Source organism: Calliphora vicina, chromosome 3 (assembly GCF_958450345.1).
Source record: "Calliphora vicina chromosome 3, idCalVici1.1, whole genome shotgun sequence".
NCBI lineage: Eukaryota > Metazoa > Arthropoda > Insecta > Diptera > Calliphoridae > Calliphora > Calliphora vicina.
The window spans coordinates 115,069,114-115,090,808 of NC_088782.1; positions in this window are offsets into that span (position 1 = coordinate 115,069,114).

Below are 21,695 nucleotides of genomic sequence, written 5' to 3' on the forward strand. Positions count from 1 at the left end.
TCATTTAAATAATTTTCCAGCAATTATTGGAAGGATGTGAGAAAAAGTGTTTCTGTAACAATATTTTGGGAAAAGTTTCTCACAAGAACTGTCAAAACAAGTCACATTTGAATAGATATTTTTAGCATCGTATGTATAAATATGGAACCCAAATCAGCCGAAAATGTAAGTAGCACAGAGTTTGAATAAAATAATTATATATACACATGTAAGTACACAAAAATGTGTTTTAAAATTATTTTTTTTTAATTCAGCAGTTCTAAGCGTCACACTATACTTTTTGTTTTATATTCAAATGATGCCAATCAATAAAACACAATTGTTATATTTTGGCATTTTAAATTGTTTAGCCTTTCACTGTTTTCGTTTTATTATAATTTCTGTCTTTCGTTGATGTTTGTCTTGCATTTGACACTTAATTACTGGAAATATTCCAATAAGAACAAAATCTGTGTTGTCTGTTTTCGCATTCACTTTTTTCTCGCACATCGAGAAACGATGACATTTTTTGTTTCACACTTCATGTGAGAAGTTTTCCGATGCGAGAAATACAGAAACGAGCTACAGAAATAATGAAAGTGAGAGTTATTGTTTTGAAAACGGACCTTTAAAGTAGGGTACTTTAACATTAGCTTTTCCTAACTCTTAGATATGTGAGCCCCTTCACATTTGCTATCCGTTTATTGAATATTATATAATAGGGACCTCCGATCTTTGACAGTTGATATCGGCCATGTTCATGAAGCTACGCCTATCAAGTTGGTTGCCATTTATTCAGTTTGTTTTTCCAAATCACCATGGACGGATATAGCGTTCAACAACACGTGCAAATGATAAAATTGTTTTATCAAAATGGGTGCTCTGTTCAACAAACGTTCAGCGCGCTTCGACCAAAATTGTCGAATTTGGGACGATAACAATCCACATGAAATCGAAGAGCGTGCAATGCATCCCGAAAAGTCACATCGGTCCATATTTGGGTGAAATTTTTCAGAAAATATTATTTATTTATCAGAAATGTTTGGTGTTGAAAATAGTCAAATCATGAGGTCCGGGAATTCCCTGGATTTCCCGTAAAATGATTGTCGGGAATTCCCGGGAAATTTAAAAATTTTTCCCGGGAAAAACGGGAAATTTAAAATTAACGTAGTTTTAAATTTTTTCTCAAAAATTTTTATTTTACCTATGATTTAAAACAAATATTTAATTTTATTTTATTTGATACTGTTTGATCTTACACACACTTGTAAGAGTAAATGATGATGTTTCCGAAATACAAATGGAGCAAAATTTTAAAAACAAATTAGAATATGCAACCCTAAATATTTAAAATTAAATACTGAAAGTCTTTTTAAACGGGAATACCAATCGGACAAAAAATTTAGATTGTCTTTAGAATGCTTTACTGAAAGCCAACATCTGTGGAAAGCGAAAGAGTTTTCTCGGTGACTGGAAACTTTGCCACTAAAATAAGAAATCGGATGTCAGATGACTTATTGAATGCCTTAGTTATTTTGAAAACTCATTTTTTTTTAAAAAAAAATAGTTCTATGACGAACATAATTGATCTTTCAAACTGCATTGTTAGGTTTTCTTAATTTTCAATAAAAATTTAAAAGTTATAAAGCGTTATTTACAAAATTTATGAAAAAATTACGAAAAATTTTATGGAACCTTAATGAGCTTCAAAACTAATGGGTTTTGACAAAATTATGAAGAAAACTCAAAAAAGACCGACAAACCCGATTTTTGACAAAAACTCGACTTGAGCGACCTCTAATAAATCTTTTCCGAAAAATCTGAAAAAAATCTCAAAAATACTTTACAAGCTTTCAAAATATGCTTGAGCACCCATGAAAATATAAAAATAAAAAAATTTGGGACACCCTAATGTACATAACATTATTTCTATGAAATAATATTTAATCAAATGATCTTCAAATATTCTAACCAATTTTTTTGTTTTATGTTAATACAATTGAATTGTAATGTATTGGTTTTCTTTTCTTAATAAAATGACACAATTTTATAAAATAATTTTCTTTTTTATTTATTTTCTAATTTTTATTTATTTTTAATGAAATTACTGAAATTTTTCATTCCCGTTTCCCGGGAAATAAAATTATCCGGGAAACCCCAAACCCTAAACATGACCAGCCAAAAAAAATTCAATTATTATAGCTAACTTATGTATCCAAATATAATTTGAATCGTTAAAAAGTATTGGATCAAAATATATGAAACACTTTGTGTGGCCTCTAGGCCGACTCCCAGAAAAATGTGATCTTGGTTTGGTTAAGGGTGTCTCCAAAAATATTTTAGGTCGTGAGCTGGCCCTTTAAAAAAAAACGCATTTTTTTAGTTTGTATTTTCTCCCAAAGTAACACATATAATATCGGATATCATTTAAAAGGGCTCCTGAAGCCTCGTCAACTCTAAGTTTGCAATGTCTAAGCGTAACCTTAATATAGAGATATTTCATAACTTCTACGACTTTTTGAAGGATTTTTTTTTTTTTTTTTAGATTTTGTACTCAGAAGAAGTATTTACGACCCTAAGATTAATTTAGTACTTAATAGGGTATTCAATTAATCGGGTTTCTGGTTTAATCGGTTAATCGAGCAAATAATTAATCGAGGTTTAGATTTATTCGGTTAATAATCGGATTCGATTAACCGAATAATTTATATTTTAATTTTAAATTGAAAATACAACAACGAATTTTGTGTACAAAAAACATAAAAAACAGCAAATAATGTATTTGAGATCATTTTTATAAACATATCGCCTATTTGCTGCAATAACGTCATAACTCAAAATCCGTGTTTTATGAACTGAGTAATACAAAATATACGCTGTTCTATAATCTTTCATATAGTTTCATCAGTTTTCTAAAAAGTCAATTATTTGTTTGTGTGTGAGAGTGTTTATACCCTACACCACCATAGTGGGGAGGGTATTATGCGTTTGTGCAGATGTTTGTAACGCCCAAAAATATTAGTCTAACACCCACCTTAAAGTATACCGATCGACTTAGAATCACTTTCTGAGTCGATTAAGCAATGTCCGTCCGTCCGTCCGTCTGGTTGGCTGGCTGGCTGGCTGGATGTCCATGTAAACCTTGTGCGCAGAGTACAGGTCGCAATTTTGAAGATATTTCGATCAAATTTGGTATATATTATTTTTTCGGCTCAAGGACCAAGCCTATTGAAACTGGCTGAAATCGGTCCACTATTTCACCTAGCCCCCATACGAATGTCCTCCCGAAATTGGACCTTATCGGTCATAAATGTTTAATTTATATATGTATCTCCACAAATTCCGCTCCAAATAAGTTTTAGATAGGCAAAATTCATGTCACCAAATTTTGTTACGATCGGTCCATAATTAGTCATAGCTCCCATATAGACCCGCTTCCGAAAATCACTTTAACGTGCATAAATCGCTTAAAAATGTTGGTAAACACACAAAATTCAACACAGTTAACTTTAATATAGACATAAATAACACGACCTAATTTCATGGTGATCGGTCCATAATTGGTCATAGCCCCCATATAACCCCACTTCCGAACATCACTAAAAAATATAAATTATTGAAATTTTAAAAGAAAAATTTTTTTGCTCTTTTACTTAGTGTAGGGTATTATATGGTCGGGCTTGACCGACCATACTTTCTTACTTGTTTTTTGTTGTAAACATCAAAATTAAAATATTTGATAAGTGAAAATTTGATTAAATACAGATTAGAAAGATATTAACATCTACTGTTTATATTTCTGAAATCGCATGATTTGTTGAAATTTTATTTAAGAAATAGTAAAATGTCATAAAATATTCAAAGACGTTTTTCTCGAAACGACTTTTTTGAATTATGACGTTGTTGCAGCAAATGAGCGATGTGTGAGTTTTTTAGGGTTTTAGTGAGATCTTCTGAAATAATCTTTCAAAAAATAATATAATTTAAACGATTTTTTTCTTTAGATTTAATAAAACTTTTCTTGGAAAAAAAACTCTCTCGCTGATTGTATATGTTGGAGAAATCAAAAGGATGATTAATTTAATAGTTTCGTTTAGTTATGATAAAGGACTCATTTCAAAAAAAAGTTTCGTCTATACATGTAAATACAAACAAAGTTTCAAATACATACATGTAAATTAAATATGTTAGTTGTTATATATCTATACATACTCACTAATCATGTTTAAAAAATATCTAATTTTAATTTGAAATTTGTATTTGAATTTGAAAATACAAAAAAGTGCAAAAAAAAAGGATTAATTAATCGGTTTATTTGTTATTTGAAAATCGGCAATTTCAAATTATTCGAACAGTTAACCGTCCAAAATTAATCGGTTAACCGATTAATGGTTAATCGATTGAATACCCTAGTACTTAATGACAAGTGGAAGTATACTGCAACACATAACATTCTGCATTTATATATATTGTGGGAAAATATGAATTTCAGGGAAATGGGAAAAATCGCTAAGTGTTGTTTTTGGCGTAAACAACTAATTTAACGTTTCGTTTTTAAAACGAATAAACATATTTTGCTGTTCTGTAAATCGAATCGACAAACTAACCCCCATTTTCTCAATATCTGGTTATCGCTTTTCGTAACGACAAACCACCAATTAACATTTTTTTGTATGAGAACTGTCAGTTTATCGTCACGATAAATAATAACCAGAAATTGAGAATATGGGGGTAAGGAGAAAACCTTGCCGAAAAGACAAAAATTAAGTACGCAGCTCCATAGACAACAAAATGTTGCATCATATTGTGAGTTTTTAAGACTTTATGTTGAGGTTGTTAGTTATGAGACGCTTTCAAAGTCAGGAAAAAGAAGACAATTTAAAAGGTTTATATGATCTTTTTTGTAGCTAAATGAATAGAAGTTTACATTGAATTTGCATATATTCAAATGCTATTTTTAAAAAATATCTTAAATATTCGTTCAAAAATTAAAAAGAAAAAAGGTTTCACACTTTTTTTACCCAAAAAAAAAAAGATAAGTTTTTTAAATGTGAAAGCAGCAAATGCACAAAACTGTTATATACTGCAATAAAATTTGTAATACTGATTTCAGGAACAAGAAAAAAAGTTGGCGCAGTTATTGTTTGTGCATTTTTTGAAAATATCACCTTTTTATTTGCACAAAATAAACTCTTTCTTATACCTCTTTATCAATCACATCAGTTTTAACACCTAACAACGTTCATTTCGAATTTCATTCATTTCAACTAAAGTTTTTAAATCAATTATGAACGGTAAACTGATATTCTTAAGGGGCCTTATATGAAACCTAGTGGCAATTATGGATCGATCATAAGATTCATATAAAACACATTCATGTCAAATTTCATCAAGAACTAATGTTAATTGTGATTGTTGAAGTGCATTTATGAATGGGACTTTATATTTAACCAAACTTTACGGCAATATTCCTGAGTATTATTCCTCTGTGCGACATAACTTACTCGTTTCAATTAAACAAACATTAATTTATTGATTATTCGATTTTGATAATCTCTCGATTTTGAAATCACAGAATTATTTAGTTAATTTTATTTCAAATATTCGTACTACTTCAAATATAACCGGGCTGTAAATCTGATAAACAGCATGTTCTAAACATGGTCATACGTATATCAAAATATTTGACTTGACCAGTCGATTATCTACTGGTCAAATCAAACATAGTGCCAAAATTGGAAATTTGTACATTATTTATGGTACTGTACAGTAAAATTAATTAAAATTTGAAGTTAATCCAGATCAAACTGGAATGGACCCTCATTTCCCCCAGATCTTACAGGTTGTAACTGCTTTTGATTATAATTATTTTATTATACAATACAATAAAATAAAACAAACAATTAATGAACTACGAGTAAATAAAAAACAAATACAAAAATAAAAAGACATTTAAATATTAACTGTTGTTTTAAAATTTATTATGTGTTTCTATTTTGTTTTTCTCTCTCTAATTTCTTGTATTGTTTACTACTCAAAGAATTGACGTAAACAGAAAGAGTTGAGTAAAACAGAGACAAGATAAAACAACTAAGATCAATATATACGGCTGTAACGAATTTTGTATACCCCACCATCAATATGTAATTTTGGCTATCTATGGGGTGGGAACTTGAATCAGTTGTGGTCCGAACTGAAGAGATTTCATACAGTTTATAAGACAATTATATACAATTATCGATTTTTGCCATAGTTCTCAGTATAATTTCAGAGTACAAAGAGCTAATTTGTGCAACATTTTATCAATATTGCCGCATAATCAAAATATTTATGACCGATGAAACAGTATTCCGGGGGGAATTGTATGGTGGCTAGTTGAAAGAGCCAATCAAACCTTATAAATAGAGAGTAGTTAATTGTGGAATATTTTAGCTGTTTCGTTTGGGCACTATCATGTTTTCAACAGACAGTCAAACGGACGGACATAGCTGCTAGATCGTTTTAGAATTTCATAAGGACCCAGAATATTTATAAACTTTTGTGATTCTGCAATAAATATGCCGATGTGTTACAAATGGAATGACAAACCCAATATATCCCCCATATTTTTTGATGGTGGCTATACAAACAAACCATTTATAATGGTTCAGTTTAAACACCTCATTCACATTATTGTTTAAACAAAATTGTTAAATACTTAAAAAAAAACTCTAACAAAACAAAGAAGACCTTCAAATTATTAAAGTCGTAGCAATTTAAAAGCCCCCAACCACCTTCATTAAAATTTACAATATTTTTATAAACATTTTTTTTTATAACCTACACCACCATAGTGGGGAGGGTATTATGCGTTTGTGCAGATGTTTGTAACGCCCAAAAATATTAGTCTAACACCCACCTTAAAGTATACCGATCGACTTAGAATCACTTTCTGAGCCGATTAAACGATGTCCGTCCGTCCGTCCGTCCGTCCGTCCGTCCGTCTGGTCGGTTGGCTGGCTGGCTGTCCATGTAAACCTTGTGCGCAGAGTACAGATCGCAATTTTGAAGATATTTCGATCATATTTGTTACATATTATTTTTTCGGTCCAAGAACCAAGCCTATTGAAACTGGCTGAAATCGGTCCACTATTTCACCTAGCCCCCATACAAATGTCCTTCCGAAATTGGACTTTATCGGTCATAAATGTTTAATTTATATATGTATCTCCACAAATTCCGCTCCAAATAAGTTTTATATACACAAAATTCATGTCACCAAATTTTGTTACGATCGGTCCATAATTAGTCATAGCTCCCATATAGACCCGCTTCCGAAAATCATTTGAACGTGCATAAATCGCTTAAAAATGTTGGTAAACACACAAAATTCAACATAGTAAACTTTCATGTAGACATAAATCACACGACCTAATTTCATGGTGATCGGTCCATAAATGGACATAGCACCCATATAAGGCCCACTTCTGAAAATCACTCAAAAATATAAATTATTGAAATTTTAAAAGAAAAATGTTTTTGCTCTTTTACTTAGCGTAGGGTATTATATGGTCGGGCTTGACCGACCATATTTTCTTACTTGTTTTTAATTTGTTTATATTAATAAATTTTAAACACATAAAATAGTTGTTGGTTTTTGTAAGTTTACATTGCTTTGTTTTTATAAATTACATTTTAAACCATTTTATTTATCTATTTTATATTTTTGATTAATTAATTTTTTTTACATTTTATTCAAATTTATTTTGACACGTTTTTGTTTAAACTTGTTTTGAAGCAGAAATTTTTTATTTACAAATAATCACGTTTGATTTTTATGAGATTTTTTCATTTTTGTTTGTGTTATCTTTTTATATTTTTTTTAAATTCTACGTTAATTTGTTTTAATTTCTTTACCGGTCTCATCAATATCTTTAGCTAAACTGTTCTTTTTTTTAGTTTTTTATTATTTTTTTTTATTATCATTGCTTGTTGTTTGTTGCTATTGCTATTATCATTTATTTCTCTTTATAATCTGATAATAATTTATAAGTTTTCTCTACAAAGTAGATACAACAGCAGACAGTGACTCTTCCAAATTATTTGTAAGTGAGTGAACGTGTGAGCGAGCGTATGATGCACGAGCGCTCGCTCAACTTGTGAGTTTTAAGGGGAAGTGTAGCCGCTGAACAATAATAGAATTTGAAAATATTTAATAAAGTAGATAAAAGAACGGAGGTTTTAGTTAAAGGTTTAAAATTCTAGACAATAGACTATATATTTGACTATTAACTAGCAAAGGGCTGAAATCAGTTAGGCTACCATGAATAAATTCATCATGACCATTTTATTGAAGAATCGAAGTCTATTTTTTGTAATTTTTATCTGAACTGAAAAGTGAATTAAAAAATTAAAATAAATTTAAAACAATTATACTTTAAAATAAAAATTTTAAAAGTTTTAAGGTAAACAAATTTAAAAAAAAAAATCCAAATTTTTTTTTAAAATTTAATTTAAATTTTTTTCAAAAACTTTTTTTGGTGAAAAAAAAAATTGCGCTAGAAATAATTTTTCCCGATTTTTTCTTTTTTTTGAAAAAAAAAATTTTCGAATTGTTATTTTAAATTTAAAAATTTTTTTTAAAATTTAAAAAAAATTTTTGGTTTTTTATTTCCTTTTTTTTGGTAAAAAAAAAATCGGGTTAAAAAATATTTTTTCCGATTTTGATCCATTGCAGGTCCAACTTACTATGGTCTTATATATGTCGTTGCAAAGATCTATCATTAGATATCCATATTGTGTATATTAATGACTTAGTAATCCAGATATAGGTCAAAACTCGAGGTTGTCCTGGTTTTTTCCTCATATCTCAGCCATTTGTGGACCGATTTTGCTGATTTTAAATAGCAAACTTCTCGAAAGCATGTCTAACAGAATTATTGAAGATTTGGATCCCGAAGATATCTGGGGTCTTCAGAAATTTGATTTTAACAGACAGACGGACTTACAGACAGACGGACATGGCTTAAACGATTCCGCTATCTATAAGGAAAATTTTTTGGTGAAAAAAAAATTGCGTTAGAAAATATTTTTCCCGATTATGACCTATTGTAGATCCGACTTTGAAAAATCTATCATAAGATATCCATATTTTCTATATTTATGACTTAGTAATCCAGATATGGATCAAAAATCTAAGTTTTCCTGGTTTTTTTCCTTATATCTCAGCCATTTGTGGGCCGATCTTCTTGATTTTAAATAGCAACCGAAATGGGTCTATAGCGGATATATGAATCATGTATGTAGGTTATTTGGTGGCTACGGAAAGTTGTTTTCAACATACAGACGGACATGGCTACATCGACTCCACTATCTATAACGATCGAGATTCTAGTATTCTTATATATCATTTTATTGAAGAATCAAGGTCTATTTTTTGTAATTTTTATCTGAACTGAAGTGAATAAAAAAATTAAAATAAATTAAAACAATTATACTTTAAAATATAAATTTTAAATATTTTTACCAAAAAAATTTTAGGTAAACAAATTTAAAAAAATAAAATTTTTCCAAATTTTTTTTAAAATTTTTAAAAATTTTTTTTAAAATTTTTCAAAATTTTTTTTTAAAATTTTTTAGTGAAAAAAATTGTATCCCAAAAATTTTTTTTTCAATTTATGATTGAATAAAATTTACTGATAAAATTTTTTTTTTTAAATTTAATTTAAAATTTGTTTTTTCAATTTATGATTGAATAAAATTTTATGATAAAAAAATTTTTTTGGTGGAAAAAAAATTGCGTTAGAAAATATTTTTCCCGATTATGACCTATTGTTGGTCCGACTTTGAAATATCTATTATTAGATATCCATATTGTCTATATTCAGATATAGATAAAAAATCAAAGTTGTCCTGGTTTTTTCCTTATATCTCAGCCATTTGTGGGCCGATCTTCTTGATTTTAAATAGCAACCGAACCGGGTCTATAGCGGATATATAAATCCTGTATGTACTTTATTTGGGGACTTCGGAAAGTTGTTTTCAACATACAGACGGACATGGCTACATCGATTCCGCTATCTATAACGATCGAGAGTATTCTTATATATCAAAGTTTTGTACTTTGCAAAATTATAGATCGAACAACTATCCAAATTTACTTTGAAAATCAGTTCGCGAAACTTATAGACGACTGTTTTATAGCTAAATTATGTTCAGCGATGAAGCTCATTTTGTCTTAACGGGTTTGTTAATAAACCAAATTGCCGGATATGGAGTGAGAACAAGCCACAAAAGTTCCTACAGACCAGCAACAGTTGACGCCTTTTTTCTTAAGAATCACAGAGTAATAACCATATTTTAGCCAAAAAATATAAAAATTTAATATTTTCTTAATTTGCAAAATGTTCAATCGATTATTTTTGTGTTCGATATTTTGAGAAATGCGTATAACTCGCTAACTATAAGAAATAAGTAACATATTGTTACGAAATTGTACTAGATTGTACGGCTGATTTAAAGTTGCATAATGCTTTCAAATAGCAGTGCCCAAACTTTAACATATCTATGGGCATTATTAACATTGAATAAAAGCTTTCAGTTGACCATTGATCGTATGTATGGCAACGCTGTTTGCTGCGACCGTATATTCGAATTCGAATATTCAGTTAAAGAACATTGTAGAAATAGAGCTTCCTAGATGTTAATGCAGTGTTATAAATAGTGGCAGAGGTTGCAGTCGTGAGTGGGTTTATTAGAGACGCTATTCGAATAAACATCAACTGAGTGCCTTAAAGTGTGCTGTATTTTTCAAGTGAATTCGTGTACATTATAAAGTGTCTGTATTTCTGAGAATTTATAAACGTATATAAAAAAAAACAAGTAAGAAAGTATGGTCGGTCAAGCCCGACCATATAATACCCTACACCAAGTAAATGAGTAAAAATATTTTGCTTTTAAAATATCAATAATTTATATTCGTGAGTGATTTTCGGAAGTGGGCCTTATATGGGAGCTATGACCAATTATGGACCGATCACCATAAAATTAGGTGGTGTGATTTATGTCTATATTAATGTTAATTATGTTGAATTTTGTGTGTATACCAACATTTTTAAGCGATTTATGCACGTTAAAGTGATTTTCGGAAGCGGGTCTATATGGGAGCTATGACTAATTATGGACCGATCGTAACAAAATTTGGTGACATGAATTTTGTATATATAAAACTTATTTGAAGCGAAATTTGTGTAGTTACATAGATAAATTAAACATTTATGACCGATAAAGTCCAATTTCGAGGGGACATTTGTATGGGGGCTAGGTGAAATAATGGACCGATTTCAGCCAGTTTCAATAGGCTTGGTCCTTGAGCTGAAAAAATAATATGTACCAAATTTCATAGAAATATCTTTAAAATTGCGACCTGTACTCTGCGCACAAGGTTTACATGGACAGCCAGCCAGCCAGCCAGCCAACCAGACGGACGGACGGACGGACATCGTTTAATCGACTCAGAAAGTGATTCTAAGTCGATCGGTATACTTTAAGGTGGGTGTTAGACTAATATTTTTGGGCGTTACAAACATCTGCACAAACGCATAATACCCTCCCCACTATGGTGGTGTAGGGTATAAACATTGAGTGACTATTTAATTCTGTTGTTGTACATTTTTAAATAAATAAAGAGTTGTTATAATTTTCAAACTACTAAACGGCTTTTATTTGCAATCAAAAGTATCCGGTTTATTTAAAGGAAATAAACCAAACGTTTTGAAAAGGTTAAAACGTAACAATATTCAAGTAAGTATAATCGAGGCCTTTAAATAATAATATATTAAAATCTTTGAAATTTAATGAACCAAATTTTTTGCATGTCTGAAGTGCTTTACTTTAAGACTACTACCCTGAGGGTTCTGTGGAGTCCCACATAAAATTTCATATCATTATTTCCAAAATATTTTTATTATTTCAGTCCAAAACCTGTTGAAGCTGACAAATTTAACTATGTTGAGGTGACAAAACATCGGATATTTCAATCGTAATTCTTCATTCTCAACTAACTTTCGTTCTTTCGAAAAAATCTGTACATATCTGTCTGTTCACTTGGCTGACTTCAATTTATACATTTTGTAGATCAGAGATAAAGTCAATTGATTACTTTTTACATCCCAGGAATCTAGCATGAATTCAATTGTCACTCAAGTGTCTCTAAGTAATCTAGAGTGTAGTCACTTTAAATGTTTTGTGAGTAATATGTACAAAAAGGTTTTATAGAAATTTTGTTGATATAATTCTCATACTTTTTATTATACCCTACACCACCATAGTGGGGAGGGTATAATGCGTTTGTGCAGATGTTTGTAACGTCCAAAAATATTAGTCTAACACCCACCTTAAAGTATACCGATCGACTTAGAATCACTTTCTGAGTCGATTATACGATGTCCGTCCGTCCGTCCGTCTGGTTGGCTGGCTGGCTGGCTGGCTGTCCATGTAAACGTTGTGCGCAGAGTACAGGTCGCAATTTTGAAGATATTTCGATGAAATTTGATACATATTATCATTTTTCCATTATTTCACCTAGCCCCCATACAAATGTCCTCCCGAAATTTGACTTTATCGGTCATAAATGTTTAATTTATATATGTATCTCCACAAATTCCGCTCCAAATAAGTTTTATATACACAAAATTCATGTCACCAAATTTTGTTACGATCGGTCCATAATTAGTCATAGCTCCCATATAGACCCGCTTCCGAAAATCACTTTAACGTGCATAAATCGCTTAAAAATGTTGGTAAACACACAAAATTCAACATAGTTAACTTTAATATACACATAAATCACACGTCCTAATTTAATGGTGATCGGTCCACAATTGGCCATAGCCCCCATATAAGGCCCACTTCCGAAAATCACTCAAAAATATAAATTATTTAAATTTTAAAAGAACATTTTTTTTGCTCTTTTACTTAGTGTAGGGTATTATATGGTCGGGCTTGACCGACCATACTTTCTTACTTGTTTTCTTTTCACTTAAGTATACTGAGATCCCATGTAACCTAGCGCGCAGTCAATTGGCACTTTAGTATCTCTAAGTAAAGTAGAGTGTAAGTTTCCTAGAACTACTGGGATCTCCTCTTTAGTGATCTTTCCCTCTACATGTTTACCTTTAAACACTGATCACTCTCACACATTACTTTAAAACGTAAAGAATGTTTACGTTGAACATACAAATTATTTATTATTATTTTGTTATCAAAAACATGAAAAATAATTATATAGTTTACTTTTTAATAAAACTTATGTCAGCTGTTGTAACATGCAAAAACACTTGTCAAATCATATCCACTGTCTGAATGCCTGCCAGACAATAATATGTCAATTATTAGTGTAAAAATGAGGGGGATCGTGTTACTAATTTATTCAAGTTATTATAGTCATTATAAAACACTTAACAATAAACAATTTGCCATTGAGTGAGTGACACACGTCTTTTATGAATTCTTTATTGACATTAAAATATTTTGTGATCTTTTCGTTAGCTGCGTATAACTGGCGAACACATGTGGATGAGAAATCAAAAGGGGAATAATAACATAAACTATTAAATAATATGACCGAGTTTTAGATCTTTTGTGTACTAGTACTTTGACTATAATAAAGATTAGGATAATATCACAGAGGGATAGTGTCAGGTAACTTTAATTTGAAGGCCTTCTAGGAGACATATTTAAGCCTGATTGTTGCTTGTCATACTTTAGCTTTCTGTTTCATAAGATCCATTACAAGTTATTACTGCGATTACTGGAGGGTTTAATTAGTGCTGGTTTTAATTGTCTTTGTTTTACATAAATATATGTATAAATTTACCAGTTTAATTCAAATTATCTAAAAATTGCCGTAATTATATTAATTATATTAAAAAGTGTGTAAATTGTTTATAAGTACATTATTAACCCGCTGCGCTTCGCTACCAACATTGTAGTAAAATAAAAAATATGAAAGAATTGTATAACAAGTAAGAGTGCTATAAGTATATATATATTAGGGTGGCCCTTAATAAACAAAAGTTGAATTTTGGCCATTCTCACCCTCCAGTTTGGTGAACATTAGTAAAAAAATCAGCCTGAAAAAATGTTAGGTAAATCGGTTGGGGATAAGACGTGCCGCAAGCCCTCTGAAGTTTTGAGATGCATTTACAAGGGGAAAAAATGCATTTTTTTCAGTTTTTGTAAAAATTTTGCCATTAAAAAGTTACTTTTGTAATTTAATTTAAAAGAATCGAAATGTGTACGTAATTATCGTTCTAATGAGACATAAAAAACAGAAATCGGTCAAAAAATGTTAAAGTTATTAAAAATTCGCCAGGCCATTAACGTGTCTCAGGCCACAAGAACAAGAAATGTAGGAATGTGGGACAACCTAAAAAAAAAATTGATAATTTTCACATATTTTTGGACATTTTTTGTAAATATATTGCAGCTAATATCATAAAATTTTGCACTCGTTATTTTTATGTTAAAAGGACTAACTCTGGTAAAAATTATAGCAATCTGTCCATGATTTCTCCTAGCCCCCATACAAATTTCTTCCCGAAATATGGTTTTATGGTCTGTAAATGCCTACCAAATTGCAGTATCCACACAAAATTTAGGACAAATAAGTTTCGTGCTTAAAAAAATCACAACACCAAATTTTTTGTGGATCGGCCCATATTTGACCATAGCTCCCACATAAGGTCCACTCCCGAAAATCACTAAACTTCTCGTAAATTTCTTACAAATATATTTATCAGGTTGAAATTCGAAACAAATTTGTTCAATATATACAAAAATCGATGTACCAAATGTTACGATAATAGGCCCATAATTGGTCATAGCCTCCATATATCCTTCACAAATATCCAACATAATCTGTACTGAACCAAAATTTTACACCGATCAGTAATTTGTATCCAAGAATCGTACTACAAGATTTTTTAAATATTGGTCCATAATTCGTCATAACTCCCATATAATATCCACTCTTGTTAATGGCGTTGTTTATATGAAATTGTACAAAAACAGCACTCAAATACTTAGGCCCATAATAGGTCATAGGTTCCATATATTGAACCAAAATAGTACACAGATTAGTAATTTTTAAAATCATACTACTGAATTTTGTGAAATATTTGGCAACAGCTCCCATATAAATACATAAAAATCGCGTTAAAATATTTGCTGACAATCGACTCATAATAGGTCATATCTCCCATATAAGTCCCACAACCCAATATCTTGAAATTTGTCTAAAATATTTGTATACCCTTTTTTATAATCTGTTTCTTCAGTGAAGAATCTTCACTTGAGGTTAAAAAGGAAAAATGTTGATCCAAACGTATTAACTTATTACTAGCATAACCCCTACCCGCTACCCCTACCCTAGAAAAATTAAAAAAATATGAATGGAAATACGAAAATAACACATACAAAATTTTAGAATCTCTCAATTACAGTTCACTTGATATTCAAAAATAACTAGCTAAATTTTTGTGGGAGATACCACTCCACTGCTCTGATCACACCCATTTTTAAACCTTTTATGTAAATATCAATCTTTACTTTAACTTTACTTTATAAGGGAGAGGTCATTCCTACTAAGCCGATCATGCTTAGCTAAACTTCGAACAGGGAACAGGAATAAATTCGTTTTTAGCTAACCTCCGTAGAATAAATTGATTAATACAAAGTTTAAATACTTTTAGAATTATAGTTAGTTCTCCAGATATTCAAAATTAATTATTTACTTTGTGCCACAACCACTAATGCAATCCCTACTATTTTCAGCCAATCTGTGTAAAATAGTAAGAGAGCTATGCGGACAAAGTTTGAAGAACCTTGCAATTATTACTTTGTATGGGACGTGACTCACCTCCTTTTCCGACCCCTCCCATTTCCGTCTATATTCAGCTAAACTCCGCACAGTAATAAGAAATTAATTCGCTAAAAGTTTAAGCACTTTTACAATTATAGTTCTACAGATATTCGAAATTAATTATTTACTTTGTATAGGGCCACGCCCACTATTCAAATCCAGAACAATTTCAGCGAAACTATGCAAAATTATAAAAGCGCCATTTAGACTAAGTTTGAAGAATCTTGCAATTATATTTCACAAAATATTTAGAAATATCTATTTACTTTGTATGGGAGGCTACTAGGGATGCCAATCCCGAAATCCCGATCCCGAAAATCCCGGGATTTTTCGGGATCGGGATTTCCCGAATCCCGGGATTTGTGAAAAAGAATCCCGGGATTTTTCGGGATTAACAAATCCCGGAATATTATGAGATTTTTGATATTTTAGGAAGATTTTTGAAGCACCCAAAATACCTAGAAAGCTAAATTTCAGCATATTTATAATTAGTGACCGAATTTTACAGTTGTGGGTACAATATTTTGTAAGGGGTAACTAAAGTTTGGTTGCCTCAACTGAAATTCTTCTTTATCAACTGACTTTCTGTTGTTAGAACTGAAAAATTCTATGTGTGCAACCGAATCATTCGATTGGCAACAAATTCGGTTGCTATCACGAATCTGTTTTCTCTGTGTACTAATCTCGCTTCAAATCCAAACGCAGACAGATTTTTTCATTTGAATCAGGGAGCAGCACGTCTACCTTGCATTGACAGACTTTTACACAATTTACACTTTTTCGAAATTTATGTTCTAGTTATTTTCTGAAGGGGACTATGGGCAAATGTAGCCCGATTTCCGCAATGCTTTACAGTATAATTTCAGAGTACTTACAACTTATTTTGTGCAAAATTTTATAGGGATATTTAGGACTGCTCAAACAGTACTCCGGAGGATAATTGTATGGATGTAGGGAAAATCATGGACCATTATATTTTAATTCAATGCATTAGTTTTAGATTTGTTATATTTTTACTTAAATATATTAATGAAATTAATAGTTTTTATTCTTGAATTTGATGTTTTTGACGTTTAACTAAAATCCCGAAGTCCCGAAAAATCCCGAAATTCCGAAAAATCCCGGGATCCCGAAAAATCCCGGGGTCCCGAAAAATCCCGGGATCCCGGGATTTACATTTCAAAAATCCCGAATCCCGGGATTTGTAAAACCCAGTCCCGTTTGGCATCCCTAGAGGCTACTCACCATTTTTTCGACCCGTCCCATTTTTGATTTAACTTCATGCAGTTGTGGTACGTATGAAGTTTAAAAACCGTCACAATTAAATTTCTGCACATATTAAAAATAACTATTTACTTATGTACAATTATATATTTACCCCATATGCATAAATAGTTTTTAAATTTGTCAAAGGTTTATAAAAGAAATTTTGAATGGAGATTTGGTTTAATTTTGATCAATTTTAAAATTGTTTATGCATATGGGAGTTACAAAATAAAAAAAACACCTTCGAAATATATTTTTGTGACTAAGGTCTTCTTCTTTGTTTTCTATAACAGCTCTCACTTAAATCAGAGCGTAATCAATACTGTTTAACTGTTTCTCTTATTTATTTACAACAACAAATTGGACAAACATGAATTGCTTTGTTTACTTTTTTAGCTTTAGGTTCACATGTACATGTTTTTGCATATGTGTTAGTAACATCTTTAAACGCTTATAACTCCTAAAAAACTGAACCAATTTCAATAAAATATATATTCTGCACTTCTGTGAATAAATCCCTTTAAAATGGTATATTTATTGCCCAAATTGAATGTATAATGTGAGCGTAAAAGGGGTCTAAAGAAATCGACTTGCCTATTAATATTATGATGATGATGATGATGATTAAGTATATAAATTGTTAAATTTCATACGTTCTAATAGGAATTTCAATTATAAATTGCTGAATTAGATCTGCGTAAACTAGTTTTACTAACAATTGTTATATTATTTCAGTTGTTATACCATCATATTTAGGTGGAGGGTATTTAAGATTCGGCAAGGCCGAATATAGTACTCTTACTTGTTTTTTTTCCAGTTGTTTTTTTAATTTTTTGGAAAAAAAAATTTCGATTGTTATTTTAAATTTAAATTTTTTTTAAAATTTTAAATTTTTTTTCCGATTTTGACCCATTGTAGGTCCAACTTACTATGGTCTTATATACGTCGTTGCAAAGGTCTTTGAAATATTTATCATCAGATATCCATATTGTCTATATTAATGTCTTAGTAATCCAGATATATGTATGTATGTCAAAAATCGAAGTTGTCCTGGCTTTTTCATCATATCTCAGCCATTTGTGGACCGATTTTGCTGATTTTAAATAGCAAACCTCTCGAAAGCACGTCTGACAGAATTATTGGATCCCGAAGATATCTGGGGTTTTCAGAAAATTGATTTCAAGAGACAGACAGTCGGACATGGCTTAATCGACTCCGCTATCTACAAGGATCCAAAATATATTTTTTAAAATTTTTCATCTCAAGTAATGATTCGGTGCAAAAATTATTTTCTTCTACAGCGTAGCATAATTTCGGACATGCAAAATCTTTTTTCAAGGTATCTCGGCTTCAATTTGTATGGTACCCAATTTCCTTTGGATGAATCCTGCTGATCGCAAAGGTTTAGTAATTGCTGCTTGAGTAGCTCCCAATGATTATGCAAGCTCTTGTTTTGGCTGGCCTAGGCGATTTTTGTCTTCCATGTTAAAATCACCACTTCTAAAACGAAGAAACCATCCAGCGCATATTGAAACCGATGGAACAAACACATTCACCATAAGCTGTGGTGAGCAAACGGTGTGCTTCCGGAATATGACGATTTGACACAAAAATTCGTCATCTTCGATGCAAAAAACCTGTTGTTTATACTAGATTTTACACCTAGGTCCAAGTTATAAATTCATTTTGCAAAATATTTAAGGACGTATTGGGGTATACAAAAGAGGTTTTAGTTTTTTGAAAACAACTATGGGATTTGAGAATATTTGGCATAAAGTTGAAAATTACATTTACTCTAGACCTCGCAGTAATACAAAATTTTAAAATTATTTTTCTTCAATATTACTTCTCGAAATTTTACCTTTAAGAAAAACATAACCACATTATTTATTTTTTTTTTATTTACTGTATAACTAAACATTAATTTAATTACTTTTTCAAAAAAAAAAAAAATCGAAAATAACTCCTTTTTAAAATTTGTTTAATTTAAAACACATAACATTTAACTTGATATCGCATTTCAAATTATTCCTTTTTGCTAATAATAATAAATAAGTTGTTAATTAAAAAAAATATATCTGAAAAAAATCGGCAGAGATTCGTTATTAGCAAAAATGCAGACTAAGGTAGGTAAAAAACCTGAAATTTTCATTTTTTAAATGAGAATATCTCGTAAACTTTAAGAGATAAATATTTTCTGTAGCCCACTTCTTGTAGATTCAACTTATATATAAATCTTTTAAATCGGATCGAGAACAACAATTTGACATCATTTTTAATTTTTCATATACCCCACAATGGGGCCTTAAGGCTCCGCCCTCCCTCTATGTTTAAAGTCCAAATTCAAAACATAAACTCAGCTACACCTCTATAGATATTTGAAATTTTATTAAAATCAATTCTATTAACAAAACTTTCAACTGCATCAATTAATAATAGATCCTACTCCACCTAAAAAAAAAATTACTTTTTCGTTACCAAATCATGCTTAAGCTAAAATTATAATCGTGTTCAAGCAAATAGAAACGAATTGGCAAGCAGCAACAACAACAAAGTACATATACAAACAATAGCAGTGGGTACCATGAAATAATGAGAAGCGCATAGTAAGCAGCAATGACAAAAGTTATCAATGCTGACTATGGTTACAAGGTGTGTCTTTTACACTGATTCTTTTGTAACAAACTAAAGTTGTTAATATATGTATTATATATCAAGGGATAGGTAATCACTTCTAGTTTTTGGGGAAATACACCAGTTTACTTAAATGTAGACATAGTACTCATAAATATTCATTTAGTTTAACAAACATTTGTTGTGCAATTTTACTTTGTGAAGTTAGGTTAACTTTGATTAATTTGTTATGTGGAAAAGATAAAAATGTTTTGTAACATCAAAAAGTAATTTGTTAATGACAAATGTTTAAAATATTTTTGTGTAAATAATAAAAACAACTTAATACATTTGTTTATAATATATAGGATAGATAATATAACAAGTAGATTTTCTTTTTTATTTCTTATTATAACTTTACTCAGGTGTTTATTATGTAAATAATCAGTATAAATTTTGAAGTCTGTCACAAGTATAGTTCTGCAGATATTCGAAAATAACTATTTATGTACTTTGTATTGGAGGTTCCACACTCACTGTTGCGATCCAGGCCATTTTTACCTAAACTATGTGCAGTAGGGTGGCCCTTAATAAACGAAAGTTGGATTTTGGCCATTCTCACCCTCCAGTTTGGTGAACATTAGCAAAAAAATCATCCTGAAAAAATTTTAGGTAAATCGGTTGGGGTTAAGACGTGCCGCAAGCCCTCTGAAGTTTTGAGATGCATTTACAAGGGGAAAAAATGCATTTTTTTTCAGTTTTTGTAAAAATTTTGCCATTAAAAAATTACTTTTGTAATTTAATTTAAAAGAATCGAAATGTGTACGTAATTGTCGTTCTAATGAGACATAAAAAACAGAAATCGGTCAAAAAATGTTAAAGTTATTAAAAATTCGCCAGGCCATTAACGTGTCTCAGGCCACTAGAACATGAAATGTAGGAACAAAATTAACATATTTTGAGAAATATTAAAATAAAAGCTCATTTTTACTTAAAATATGTCCATATTTACTTGTATATGAGTTTTTGTCTTCGTAGGATACCGTTAACCTATTCTTAGGTATGAACAAAAAAATTTAATTTTTTTAACGGCAGTTTCAAAACTCCATTTTAAAATTTTTAAAAATTTTGTTAAACAAATTTCAGAATTGTTTGATCATCTCATTGGGATTTATTAAGAGTATAATAGGGAATAAAAATGTGAAAAAATTATGAAAATATCTCTTATAGTTTTTCCGTACCTGCGATTTAAATTTTGAAATTTTCGAGAAAAACCAATTATTTGGCAATTTTTAGGCCAATGAGCTCTATTTCCTTACTCTTATGAATTTTAAGTAAAACCTATTCAGAATATTATAGTCCAGATAATTCAAAATATACTCTGAAACTTCTACTAAAATCGGAAGACGTTAACCCTTAAATCGTGAAGGTCAAAGGTAAAATTTTTCAATATTTGGAATTTCTCTTGGAAAGATTTCGAAATGATCGAAATGTTGTATATTTTTGGGCCGATTTTGATGAAATTTAACAAAAATATAACATAAACTCTAGGGTTTATAATAACAGCACAAGAATGGAAATTAACGCTTAATGGCACTTGGGGTTAAAATGACACCAAACTTTTAAAATCATAATTTTTTATGGTTTTAGAAGTTTGGGGTCATTTTAACACCAAGTGCTATATAGGGTTAATTTTAATTTTTCTGCTGCTTTTGTAAATACTAGGCTTTGTGTTATATTTTTGTTAAATTTCATCAAAATCGGCCCAAAAATATACAACATTTCGAACATTTCAAAATCTTTCCAAGAGAAATTCCAAATATTGAAAAATTTGACCTTTGACCTTCACGATTTAAGGGTTATCGTTTTTTGATTTTAGTAAAAGTTTCAGAGTATATTTAGAATTATCTGGACTATAATATTCTAATTAAGTTTT